The 12455-nt window shown below is 33.0% G+C and overlaps 1 protein-coding gene and 1 long non-coding RNA gene across 2 annotated transcripts in view; one reads left to right on the plus strand and one right to left on the minus strand.

The window, feature by feature from the left end:
• Positions 1-12455, minus strand: part of LOC143360931 (neuronal calcium sensor 2) — a 602579-nt gene that overhangs the window by 551165 nt on the left and 38959 nt on the right. The gene's annotated exons all lie outside the window — the stretch shown is intronic.
• On the plus strand, positions 917-2158 carry LOC143360822 (uncharacterized). Its single transcript, XR_013083356.1, has 2 exons — positions 917-1598; positions 1755-2158. It is a non-coding gene; the product is annotated as an uncharacterized LOC143360822 (long non-coding RNA).

The following is a 12455-nucleotide window of genomic DNA, read 5'->3' on the forward strand; positions in this document are numbered from 1 at the left end:
GTGTCGGATGAAGAACCAATCGAGATGATTTCGGGTCGGATCTGGCCACGGAGTGGGGAAAGCAAGCATGCCTTCCGGTAAGAGGACTGTGTGAGACCGCTCAGCACTTACCCCAGAACCGGTGGACTATACGGGTTTCGATAGAACTCTTTGACACATAATTACGTACCCATTGAATAACTGCATAAAAATATCATAGTGGTATTATTACATAAAAATTATAACATCGATTTAAAGCGTCAGGTAAATAAAAAATGAAAAACTATTGAAATGAAATTATTCTAAATAAATTTTTTGTAATTTTGTAATTAATAAAAATAATCACACGCATAACAATAAAATTGAGATAAGCAAGGATATTTAAGCTGATAAATCTATTAATCTGCGTTACTGTAATACTATACTTCATTACTATCTTATCACATCATTTCTACCGTTCAAATACACGCGCCATATACATTTGTAATCTCGAAATTATATTAAGCACCCTTAGTAGAAATAAAGTATCTATACAGAATATTCTGTGCTTGCAAATTACACTTACAGTGACTCACGAAAGTATTTGAACACTTACCATGAAATACTTTATTTATTATGATAAGTGTATTATACAATACTTACACAATTATTATTAACATTATAAATAGGTATGACTCTCTAGATTATACAGGTCAAGTTTCAAGTGAATCGAAATATGTATACAATAGTTATGAATTATTTCTCACAAATATAAACGTTGCTGATGCCACGAAAGTATTTGAACACACAGAAATGAGCTCTAAGAATGAATGAAACTAAGTTTTTCAGGCACTGAATGTAAATATTCACTGTTGGTAGTTGTTCTACGTGCGTCACTCATAGTCTAACATTCATGGTGAAATATTCTGTTGAACATGTATCCCAAAACATCTGAAACTCCTGAAAATGAGAGAAAATTAATTGTGAAGTGGCGTAACGAAGGAAAAACGTATGGTGAAATAAGTAAATTATTAAATATAAATAGATCTACAATACATTACATTCTTAAACGATCGAAAAATGAAGGAACTGTAAAAAACAAGTACTGTTCAGGCCGTCCAAAAAAACTAACGGAGAAAGAAGAAAGAGCTTTGATTGGCGAAATAAAAAAAAATCCAAAGATTTCTGTTACACAACTTGCAACGATAGTAAGAGATTACTTCAAGAAAGATGTAAATCCAGAATTATGTAGAAGAGTGCAACGTGAAAATGATTATCATGTCAGGGTTCCTAGAAAGAAGCCGTACATTAGTGATATTAATAAGAAAAAGAGATTAAAATTCGCCAACGAATTTATTAGTAAAAATAATGCATTCTGGAATAAAGTAATCTTTTCAGATAAATCGAAATTTAACATTTTTCGATCGGACGGACGCAGTTTTGTTTGGAGACAAGCAAATATTGAAATGGAAGTGAAAAGCTTGCGTGCTACGGTAAAACATGGGGTGGTTCAGTTATGATCTGGGGGTGCATGTCAGCAGGCGGTACCGGGAATTTGGTCTTCATAGAAGGAATAATGGATAAATACAAATATCTGAACATTTTACAAGAAAATTTAAAAGAAAGTGCAAGAAAATTGGGTATATACGAACACTTTTTCTTTCAGCAGGATAATGATTCTAACCACACCGCAGGAATCGTGAAGGAATAGGTCATATACAATACCCCCCACATGTTGGTCACACCACCACAAAGCCCCGATATTAACCCGATTGAACATCTATGGGCAATAATAGGAAAAGGATTAAAAAAATTTAATATATCATCCAAGGCAAGTTTAAAAGAAAAAATACTCGAAGTGTGGAACTCTATATCTCCGAGTATTACAGAAAAGTTAGTAATCAGTATGCATACTCGCTTACAACATGTTATTCGTGCCAAAGGTGGACCTACTAAATATTAAAGCTTGAAATGTTAACCTGTACAAATACTTTTTTGGCATCAGCAAAGTTTATGTTTGTGAGAAATAATTCATAACTATTGTATACATATTTCGATTCACTTGAAACTTGACCTGTATAATCTAGAGAGTCATACCAATTTACAATGTTAATAATAATTGTGTAAGTATTGTATAATATACTTATTATAATAAATAAAGTATTTCATGGTAAGTGTTCAAATACTTTCGTGATTCACTGTAAATGCATCAAATATCGGTAATATTGGGCGCGACACCGAAATGGTACAGGGGCTTTTATAACGTCCTGAGGCCTAGACAAAAAAGCCCATGAGATGCAACGTCTGCACGGGTCTTAAGTCTGTGTTATTAATCGGTTGCCACGGCAACTGAAACAGAGCCGGTGTCAGAGAAGTATTTGCGGTCGAGTAACTGGTAAGAAGTGTGTAGGATGTTTAACCGCTACCGGTTGGTAAAGCGTTAAGTGTCCGATACTAGGGGAACCAACTAAGTTTCCATTTAAGAATTCCTCGATGTATGTAGTGTGAAATCATACATCTATTTCAAGTGCCTTAATAACTTGAGCAACCACTGTATTTAGGTAGCATTACGTATTGTTAGATCGACCCAGTGTCGCCAGATGAGGGGAGGGAGCACGAATTGAGGGGAAAGAGTTACCGACAGAGATGAAACAGACAGAGGCATGCACGACAGAGACGAAATGCGTCACGTAACCGGGCCGCGACAGAACCATGGGGAATAACACGGTAGAAGGAGAAGTTAGAGTGGGGACAATGGATCGACTACCGTAATTAACCGATTAATTAACCGACTTATTAATAACAAATCAATTTTATTCTAATATGGAACTTTCACACATGAAACGTATAAGACGAAATTGACATAACATATGAAATCAATAATAACAAATGAGATGAGATTCATTTGGTCGAACAATGAACGACACATACGTAGGCAACCAATCTTTACGTTTCCAACAAATAGGAATAAAGAAAACAAAAGAAACAAAAGGAAACAAAAGAAATACGGATAAAAGGAGACGAAGATAGACGTAAAATGGGGGTAGTTAGGTTGAAGATAGAAGAATACGTAGTAACAGTAAAGAGCAACGAAAGATTGGAATCAAAAGAAGGTCAGAAAGAATAGAAATCGACTTGGCACGGAGGCACAGTAAATACAGTACAGGTTAAGAAGGACAGCAGAAAAAGAGAAAATAAAGAAACTATAGGTACAGGTGATATATGAAAAGATATGAGTGTGAGAAAAATAATAGAAATAAGATGAAGTAGAAGAAGTATTAAGAAATGTAAAAGAAAAGATCAGAGAGAACGGAGAGGAGAGAAGCTAAGGAAAATAAAAGACGAATCCTAGAACTTCTGAGCGTCGAGCTGTCACGTAAATTCTTAATGAGAGGAGGATATTCGAATTCATAGCTTCTTATTACACATTTATCCTGATATAATTTGCTTGCTTGATGAAAATTTTACAACATTCTAGTACATTGCAAACAAGACAGCCCACGTTTTTTATTGAATTTTATTCACATGTACAATTTATAAAATGGAATAGCATTGTAAATGACAGTAGATGATCAAATTATTAGAGCCACGGTATGAAAAATTTGTATTAAAATATTTATTACCCATATAATTAATGATATTTTTTATAGTATTGTTAAACGCGTGTTTGCAATTTAATATCTTATAAGATACTTTATAAAAATAATGACAATTCAGTGAGAATTCATTCCAAACTTTTACTTTAATATTGATTATTTTAATTATTTAATGCGTGATTAGTTTTATTTTTGTATTGGGGTACGTAGAAGATATATGAAGGTCAAAGGATATAGCTCGATAAATTGGTCAAAAATGCCGTTGGATCAAATTAAAATGCTAATGGATCATTCTACATCTCGATCGGGAGAAAGATTAGTTTTGGGCCTATTTCCCTTAATTTAGTCATATGCGAAACTTCTGAAAAAATCTAAGAGATGTCAACTACCTATACACATACACTACAATTAATTCAGATTTTTAAGTAGAACATCCTGGTTGTAAAAAATCAAAAACGTCAAAAAAAAATCGGAAAAGTGCAGATTTTGCATTGAAGCTTAAGACCAACATCGTGTATATTTTCAGAGTAACGGTGTATATGTATAAGTATTGTTCGAGAATTTTTCAAATTTTTTGGCGAGGTACACGGTGGTAAAAAAAAAAATAAAAACCACTGGTAGGCATGTGTTACGTCAGTACAGAAAATCCGCTAGTTCTTCCAAGCCGTAATGGGGTCGTAAAGCAATAAATTCGCTAAAGAGGCACTGGGAGACTTTCTCAAAAATTGCATCGCCTAAATCGACCGTAGCGTAAACCCAGATTGAAATTGGAACTGACGACGACGAGCCCCCACTTTGAAAAATCTGAAAAATTATATAGTAACTATCATATCAAGATGCTAAAACCGTAAAAATATAAATTTAGTATCTCATAACTTCTACAAGAAATCGGCACTTCAAAGATTCTTTTATTTTTGAAAATTTGGATTTGAAGCTAAAATTATGAAAAAATTCATAGATGTGCATCTTAATAGCTAAAATACGACTGATTTTTTTTTAGAATTTTCAATTAAAGAGGGTAAGAGAAATTATGGAAAAAGCGGAGTTTCTTTGTCACCCCATTACTACCACCATATCAACATGTAGAGTTGAAAATTGGCACAAAGTATTTTCTATGGATAAGCTATCGAATGGACTATTGCAAATTCAATTTTATTTGATTGCCCTTTTGACCTCCTTATCCGGCTACACCCTTTCAGAAAATTTAGTAAGAACAGCTGCATATAATTCTGTTTTTTTTTTCTTTAGGATCGTATGCTTCAAAAATGTTCGCGAATTTAACTATTTATAATTTTCCCGTTTCTAATAGATTCAATTTCAATTTGCACGGCTCTATTTGCGTGCTGGATTCGAACTGAAAAGTTTCTGTTTTTTTTTTCATACGTAGAGAATCTTTTTTAAACGTATAATAACAATTGCGAATATGAAATTTAAACATGTATACATGAAAGTGCTCTGCGAAAATGTGAATTTCGGGTTGTACGGAACCCTTTCATTACTAGAGCCGACTATAATCGGCATCCACGGAGCTGTGTAACATGTGTATTTGCGAGTGCTAGCTATAATCGGAATCCACGTAACGAGCTACAGATACTGATTAATTTACGCTCAGATAATAATTAATTATGCAGCACTTCGTTTTATCTACATACATAACACTACCTATTTTCTCGTATCACTATATCTGGACACCATGTATATGGCGGCGCCCTTATCTGTCAGAAACGTTTAAAATCGCAGAATTTTACACGCGTATAACTTTTGAATTAGTGAACTACTGACAATAAAACGTGGATTTTTGGTATTTTCTCGTCAAAATCTACAGGATTATATAAAAAAGAAGATAAAAATTTCTGCGTTCCCAAAGTGAAGTTAAGCCCTACAATTGTGAACTGTATAGACCTCAATGAAAAACTCACTATTTCTACATATGTATCCTGATTTGTCTCGAGTCCATAATTTAATAGTTTGAAGCACGGATCGAAGGTAGCGGTTGTTTCTCGTTTAATTGTTACCAGATTACAACATTGTTGCTGTGACTTTCATTTCTTAACAATGATTGTTTGTTATTTTTATGCACTACTTTTAAAACCTCCAATGAAAATTAGTGTGCATAAATATCCCTTAAAAGGGCACAGACGCATGGAGGTGAATGCCATTCATTCTAGGATAAAAAGAGGAATGGCCAGATTTTTCAACGACACCCTGGGACTGGTAGTAAATGGCGAAGTTGTGTATCTCTAAATATCAGGATCTTGATGTCAAAAGAATGGAATTTGAAGACGAGATTCCTGATTTTAAAAACTTTTGTATTGCCTATGAGTGTGTACGTTCCCCATTTCTTCAGAACAAAAAAACGGTAAAAATAAGTTTCTTATTTTCAAAATTGTTTTATGCAATTTAAAAAAGACACTTATGGAATATTGTATTTCAAAGAGAATTTTGCTACAGACTTTAAGGAGATGCATTTTGTTCGAAAATCGTTAAAAAAAGTACGATGACTTAAAGAAGCTTTTGAAATGGGTACCTAGAAGGTTCCATGAATTTTACAAATAACTTCGTTAAGGAGGATCTCACTCCGTGGATAGCAAAATTAAACTATCACGATATATTAAATATTGTCATAAACATTTTATCACTTTATAGTGATATTAAAAGTATCGAAGATTACACTGTCCAACACCAAAAAAATTTTGCAATACCTGTTGGGTGATTCTTATACACTTTGTCATCCTAAAACCGAATCTGAAAGTAGAATTGCTCCATCACGCAACGTTTTCGAAAAATTTTGGTTTTTGTAAAAATGCCCGATTTTGATACGAAACGACGTGTTACGCAAAAACTAAACACGCGAGAAAGTTCAAATTTGAGTCAAGAGATAGAGGGGGCTCTCCTCTACATATTCATATAGTCAATTATATTTTTATGTACTTCCTAATAGTTGTAAATGGTTGTTAAAGTTTGAAAATGTGCCGACGCGGGTACTTTGTACGCTCTATTTTTGTATTTATGTGAAAAATCCTTTATCTAGCAGGAATTTACTATACAGGAATGCATTCTACAGACATTTCTGGTAAAGAAACCATTCATGAAAAGTATTTGGTTCCCTTAATGTACGAGAAGGATCAGAAAATGTTAATTGACAGCGTGTGCGCGACGCGTTCGCGCCAGACGGCCATTGCAGCCTTTTCGCGACTCGCCAGGGCCGTCGCTATGCGTAGTCGACGTTGGTACCACTCAAGTATGTCTTTGCTTACTATGCTTAATTAAATACATTTTTTTTGTCTTTTTGGGTGCCAATCATTACAAAAGATTATAAAAATACGAGTTATATTCACATTTCATTGTGGAAATGCTTAATAAAGAAAATTGAATACAAAAACTTACCTATTTCTGATGTAAACAAATTAAAAATGTTTCCGCCTTGCTTGACGTTTGTTCCTGGTATCCCGATTTTCAATAATAAGTGTCCAGCAGTAATCAGCAAGCATCCGCACATAAGTCTTTTCCTTTGTAACGTTTTTCCACTGTTGAAATATCTTGATGAAAGATTAATGCTGGAATTGTATTCCTTGTTTTGATTTTAAAATAATTTCGTCATGAATATAACAAAAACAGTCCGGCTGATTTATACACTTCCGCGAGATTTTATCGATTTAATATAGAGCGATCTATGTCTTAATTATGTACTTCGATCAATAAAATCGATAAAAATAGTCCCATTTACATAGTGTTTGGACTTATTTGAATCGGAAGAATCTTGAATGTCCATTGGTATTACAATTATAAAGATAAGACAACAATTACTGAAAGTAAAATTGCTGCGGTCAATTTTCTTTATTAAGCATTTCCACAATGAAATGTGAATATAACTCGTATTTTTATAATCTTTTGTAATGATTGGCACCCAAAAAGACAAAAAAAATGTATTTAATTAAGCATAGTAAGCAAAGACATACTTGAGTGGTACCAACGTCGACTACGCATAGCGACGGCCCTGGCGAGTCGCGAAAAGGCTGCAATGGCCGTCTGGCGCGAACGCGTCGCGCACACGCTGTCAATTAACATTTTCTGATCCTTCTCTACATTAAGGGAACCAAATACTTTTCGTGAATGGTTTCTTTACCAGAAATGTCTGTAGAATGCATTCATGTATAGTAAATTCCTGCTAGATAAAGGATTTTTCACGTAAATACAAAAATAGAGCGTACAAAGTACCCGCGTCGGCACATTTTCAAACTTTAACAACCATTTACAACTATTAGGAAGTACATAAAAATATAATTGACTATATGAATATGTAGAGGAGAGTCCCCTCTATCTCTTGACTCAAATTTGAACTTTCTCGCGTATTTAGTTTTTGCGTAACACGTCGTTTCGTATCAAAATCGGGCATTTTTACAAGAACCAAAATTTTTCGAAAACGTTGCGTGATGGAGCAATTCTACTTTCAGATTCGGTTTTAGGATGACAAAGTGTATAAGAATCACCCAACAGGTATTGCAAAACTCGAAAAAAGTTTAATTTTGTTGGACAGTGTTATTGACGTTAATTATACCAAGTTTAATTTGATTTGTTTTAAGCCAGAGATTATTAAAGTATACTTTTTGTATTATCAGAAACAGTAATAATAATAATAAAACTTGTTAACGATTGTTATAATTATTATAAAAAAGACCGTACACATTTCAAGACAATTCTGGACTTGATACCATTTTATAAAAAACTTTAGAGCTAAACAATTTAAAGCCCAGTCCTAATTTAAGATAACTTTGGACTTGACACCTGCTTCAAAAAATACGTCACAGCCATGTAACACTATGTCAACACACAAGAAAATATACAAAATTGGAACCAGAAAATGTTAAGTTAAGACAGGTTGACATTAAGTCCATTGTCAGAGCCAGTACAATATTAAATCCAATTCATTTTTTATTTCGAAAAGCAACCATGTTCAGTACACGATTTCACGTTTTTTACATTATGTAGAAAATTACAGGAAAGTTCAGAAAATGACGTATCTATCTCTAACTATATCAAAGTTACAAGCTTTCTACACCTTTAATGTGCTTTTCTCTAAAGTTCGAAAAGTGTAACTTAATACATTCTGGCTCTGGGGTCCAGTTATGTACAGTGACAAGCAAAAGTGTAAACACACTTTGTTAGTTTTACATAAAACGTGATAATACAACTTATTTTTCAATTGAATGATAAAGCTTAAGTAATAATAATTATATGGTGAATGTGATAAACAAAACATATCAGTTTATGTTAGATAATATTTACAATATATATAATATTTTACAAAAATAAGGATTTGAAGCAATGTTTACAGGTTTGCACGTATCATCAGAAACGGTTAAGACAGTACACAAATACTAGGGAAATGAAATTGTCAACAAACACTGATAGCCAACTGTAGTAAGACACGTTTAGACTGGTGTTTACACAGTTTTTCTCCTATTTGAAAGTTAGTTGACACGCCTAAGTCAAGATGAAACCACTTATTTCATTGTGCGATAAAATTTTTTCACTACGGCAAATTGCAGTAAAATGTGGTGTAAGTCATACGATGGTTGCAAGAATAAACAAAACCTATGGCAGTGTGTCAACTTCTTCAAGAAACGGTAGACCGCAACTAGTTTCTGCAAAACAAAAAAAGCTGCACGTGAAATTGCACATCGTCTTCGGTCTGAAAGTCATAAAACTCCAAAAATCGCGGCTCAAGACGGTAGAGTAAATGCAAGTGAATGGACCATTCGCCGCTCCCTAAAGTAAATCGAGTTAAAAGCGAAAGAAAACAAACGCAAACCAGCTCTTTCAGACAAAATTATTAAACTACGAAAAAGATTTGCTCATACATACAAAGAGTGGACAACAGAAGATTGGAAAAGAGTTATATAGTCTGACGAAACAAAAATTAATAAATTTGAATCTGATGGAAGGTCTTGGTACTGGACTTCATCCGAAAATAGTAATCAAGCAAGTAGCATAAAACAAACTATGAAGTTCGGGGGTGGCTCAATTATGTGTTAGCGTTGTTTTACTCATAAGAGTGTTGGTCCCTTAGTTCGGATAGAAGGTATCATGTGCAAAGAGCGTTATTTAAATATTTCGCAAAATAATTTACCTTCTGTTGTTAATTCTATTGAATTTGCTGAAGATGAAGTAGTATTTCAACAAGACGGGAACCCTAAGCATACTGCAAAGATAGCAAAAACCTGGCTAGAAAATCAAAAGTTTCCTGTGATGAAGTGGCCAGCACAAAGTCCAGGTATGAACCCAATCGAAAATTTGTGGTCAATTGTGAAAAAAGAAAAGAAGGCTAGCAAAATATGACAATCCATCTTCAGGTGTTCATGAATTGTGGAAAAGGACAGAACAAGAATGATACAACATTGAACCGGAAATGATTAAAAATTTAATAGATGGTATGCCACGCAGGCTAGAAGCAGTACAAAAAAGTAAAGGAAAATGGAAAAAATATTAATTTAAAGCTTTATTTCAACGAGCACAATTAAAGTGCAAAACTGTAAAAATTATCTTCAATCCCTATTTTCGATAAATATTGCGTATATTGTTAATATTAACTTATCATAGTTTAAATATGGGCAATTTTTCAAGAATGGGAGATTTAGTGTTGAAACACTTTAAGGATTTACAGTGTATACACGGACAACTTCAATGTTTTTGATATGCGAAGTTCGTTGTTTCTCGTGCTTCCTCGTATCACGCACTTGATATTCGTGACGTATTCTTTCACAGTTCAAAAATCTTAAAAATATGGGTGCCGCTATGCACCGCAGTGAATATAATAATATTGCGCCGCATTGTTATAGTATAGCCTTTGATATCTCCATAAATTCTGAATAAAATCTTCTCATATCTCTGAAAATAACGGAGATATTTTAGCTGGACAAAGTTATTGCCCCACCATATACGAAGAGTGTTTACCTAATAAACAACCTTGTAGTACAAGAGATAAAGCAGTCTTCCTCTACCGTATTGCCATCTCATTGAAGAAAAAGGTCAAGGTAGTAAGTATAAATAAATTTAAAAATAATTTATTGCACGCGGCCTTTTTAACGGAACACGTGCAACGTGTGTTAATTGAAGGGTGGCGCAGTCGATGGCAATGAAATTAAATGAATTACCGTACCATAGTATTTCGCAGAGCTCTTGAAACTATTCCTCTATTAACCCAGATTCTTATTCCTCTTGTAGAACGGTAATCATTTCGGTCTTGTATTGCTTCCTGAATATTTTCATCTGCTATATACATATTTCCATAAATACGTGGAAGGGTTCTACAGAAATATAACGTTGCCTGTTTCCATTTTCTCATACGCATGCACGTCTTAAACGTTGGAAAACGTTCAATGTCTACGTCAGTTTTTATTAAATAAATATCCAAATGCGATACTGTTTCAATGGACCAAATAAAATGTATTGGAGCTGGTAGACAATTTCTTTGAAAAGAAATGTCTTTGATGTAACCTTTTTTAGATTTCAACTTTCCAATTGTTTTTAACGTCTTACAATTGTTTGTAATTGACGTAATTTATATAGAAGAAAATGTACTCCACATTTGTAAATTTAGACTACAAGCTGGAACGATTTTCAGGACTATGGAATAAATAGGTACTCGCATATCCGAGTCTTAAAGGTCCGAATTATTATAGAATAGTTTATTATTTATTTATAATTAATTATTATGACTTTATAAATATTTTTTTATGACTTGATAAATAAATATTTATTAGTATTATTTATTATTGTATTATTATTTTCATATGTGTGCCTTTGTCAGATTCTTTACAATTCTTATGCTTTTTTTATTAACTTGAAAGCAAAATAGCATATGTACTCCGCGCACCCAATCGAAGCAAAGATTATTATACATATATCTACACTTGCATACGTATACAATGTGTAACATAGGTAAGTACATTACTTATTGATGAAGAGAGAAGAAACATGAAATCGATGAAAATGAAATGCCACGATTATAGAATAAGATACCCACGAACGTATCTGATGGTAAAGCCTTATATGAACATTCGATTATTCGAATAAAACGGTTCAACAATAAATATATGTACTTAGCTACAAACCTACAGTAAGGATAAAACAAGAACTCAATAAAGTACGCTTTGAGAAAAAGTATTCTGAATTACTAAAAAATATATGACAATAGAATAAATTTTCCTTGCAATAAACATACAAGAGGATAGAGTAAATCACTTTCTCACGTGAATTCATACATAGTTTATACTTTCCGCCTTTGCTTTCTTCATATGATTCATACCCTCATTATTCTGTAAAATATCTAAAATTTTGTTTACGATTCAATAATGTGGTGATCGTATAATAATGGAAAGATAATTTATTTGAGCACAAAATATTTTCAATGACATTCGAATTAAAAGTATTCAATGGCAACTTAAAAATAAAATGACTCACTGCAGTGACAATTTAAACGTAATGTGGCTCACTAAAACCATTCATATTCTGCATTCCTTTCACATAATATAATATATATAAAGTATTAAATGCGTATCAAAACAATAAGAATTTCTTTCAAAATTGTCAAGTATACATTAAAGTTATCGAAACAATTAAAATACAAATCTTTGCTATTGTAACAATAGTAATAATCAATTAATTAATAATAATAACATAATTAAATTATTAATAATAACCATATATAGCATCATTAAAAATACGCTTTAACGCTGTAAACAAGTTTTAAAATATGCATCACGGATGAACTGGTTTGGCGCGCGGCATTCTCGCGTAACCGCAATATTTTTCTCGGACGTGAACTTCATCCAAAATTATGCGATGTTAATTAAAAAGTTGGCTACGAATACGTATTATACATCTAACAATGTACAGTTA

The sequence above is a fragment of the Halictus rubicundus genome, chromosome 14 (genome assembly GCF_050948215.1).
Source record: "Halictus rubicundus isolate RS-2024b chromosome 14, iyHalRubi1_principal, whole genome shotgun sequence".
Taxonomy (NCBI): domain Eukaryota; kingdom Metazoa; phylum Arthropoda; class Insecta; order Hymenoptera; family Halictidae; genus Halictus; species Halictus rubicundus.